Below are 2,500 nucleotides of genomic sequence, written 5' to 3'. Positions count from 1 at the left end.
GATATGTCTCTTTATATATTTACTTTCCCATTTCATTTCTCTCTTGCACAATATCATCATTGTCGTCTTTGTCATTTTCATTATCTTTATCGCTTTTGTTTATATTAATTCATCACTGCTGTCATCATTGCATTTTGATATCCTTTTTGTTGATCTTTTTATCATCATCATCATTGGTACTATCATTATGCTAGTCATTATTACCATCATTATCATCATTATCATTATCACCATTTTCAGAACTATTATTACCATCATAACCATTATTGCTATCTTTATTTTCACTATCATCCTTACTGTTATCAGTATTATCTTTGTTATTACCATTATCATTACTATTATTATTATCATCATCATCATTCTAAACATTATAACCATTATCATTATCATCATCATTATTATCATCATGATTATCATTGTCATTATTATGATGGTTATCATTATCATTATCATAATTATCATTTACCTCATTATTGTTATAATTTCTCTCATAAGCATTATCATCAAAATTATCACTATTATTCTATTGCTAAAATAACCATAACATTTGATCTGTCCATCTCAGAGAGAGCCAAGCTACCTCTCAGAAAACAAATCTTGAAAAAAAAAATCATCTTATGTAATAATCTTAAAGAGAAATCACAAATACATAAAGATAAAAGAAATTGAAGTCAAATGAAAAATTCACCTATTTCTCTCACATGACTCACAAACCACTTTAGATCAACATTCTAGCCTTTCTAGTCAATTGAAAAACGCAATAAACAGCCACAATATTACCGGAAAATCACAAGAGCCTGTCCCCACATCTTAAATTATTAAGTAATTATTGTTATTATTCTATCATATTCGAAGCAGCACTCAATGAGAAAAAAATCGACTTTTAGTCCCTACATGTTTAAAAGGATAGGATTAAAGACAAAAGATAATCATTACTTTTCTCCAGTTCGACTAGTAAAAGGATATAAGCCTCATTATGTTGATCATGAAATTCCATTTTGAGTAACATATTCATAGTTAAAGCGTTGAGCTAATGTTAAGGTCACCAGAGGTCAAAAGGTCACAGCATATTCTAGATACATATTTCATCAAGTCAAAGCATTAATAGTACATATAGCTAGGAGTCTGTTGCTTTGAATTATGCAGTGCAAAGTTAGATCAACAGAACCAAATGATGCATATTTGATAAGTCTCTTTTTTCATAATTCATGCAATAAGATCATGCAAATCAGTAAGTGTCTCGGGAGCGCTAAAAGTACTGACACAAATATAGTTCAAACTGATGGCATACATAAAAAGGCTTCTATAAAAATTAATGTATTCAAAGTTCTACCATTTATCTATTCAGTTACGTCGTTCAACAAAGTTATTTTAGATAAACTTTGTATGAAATAATAATCTACATAGAAACATGTCATATGACAATTCAAAGCTATCTTTCTGCATCTGCTTCGAAAATAGGTTTCCAAATTGACGAATCAACTACTTACTTTGGTGCAAAAGTAAATATTTTACAACTTGAACAATCTTCTTGAAAGGAGCTAGAGGAAGCACCAAACTTGCAACAGATACACACACGTTTGCATACTTCAAACATGTATATGGGAACTGGAATCGAGAGAGAGAGAGAGAGAGAGAGAGAGAGAGAGAGAGAGAGAGAAAGAGAGAGAGAGAGAGAGAGAGGGGGGGGGGTAAGGGAGGGAGAGAGGGAGGGAGGTAGTGGGGACAAGTGGACCAAAGTAGGACAAGAAGGAACGAAAAGTTGAAGGAGAAGGGTAAGAATGTTAGCTGAATAAGAGGAAGAGGAAGAGGAAAAGGAGGAGAAGGAGAGGAAGGAGGAAGGGGATAAACAACAGCAAGAAGACGAAGAAGACAACTCCAACCATAATAGGACAGCTAAATCTGTAAACAAGAAGTCAACCCAAAACAAACGCAAAACACAAAGGAAGCACGAGACAAGGACAGTAAAAAGAGGAAAACGAACAAACCTCACCATTGGCACTATGACGCCAATCAAAGCCGGGATACCCACAGTGCCACACCCTCATTCACGTCCCCTTCCTTTATGTATTATTCAAAAGAACGCAGACCTGACGCCGAATTTATGATGTTTTTATCTTCTCTTTTCACTCTCTGTTCGTTTTTTTTTTTCTGCTTATTTATGATATCTAATCAGGTTTTGACAATCTCGACTTTCTGATCAAGTCACTCTACACACGGATCTCAAATCAGAAACGTACAATAAGTATAGTGATCTTACAATTATTATCTTACAATCCCATTCTGCATACTATGGCTACATGATAATTAGAGTCCATAAGGAAATAATATTTTCAGCGAAGTCTCACTCACACTCGCCCAACATGGAAGCCGATTGGACCAACATCATAAGGATGAGAAGGGTTACCTTTTGACCCCTTGTGACCTTGATTCAAAATCTATAATTCACATATCGGGTTCTAGTCTCCTTCTCCGTGTTCGCTGGTTGGATAAACACACC

The sequence above is a fragment of the Penaeus japonicus genome, unplaced genomic scaffold, assembly GCF_977035675.1.
Source record: "Penaeus japonicus unplaced genomic scaffold, GWHDUDI00000001_assembly GWHDUDI00000032, whole genome shotgun sequence".
NCBI lineage: Eukaryota > Metazoa > Arthropoda > Malacostraca > Decapoda > Penaeidae > Penaeus > Penaeus japonicus.
The sequence above is the reverse complement of the archived record's forward strand: the minus strand, read 5'-3'. Positions refer to the sequence as shown.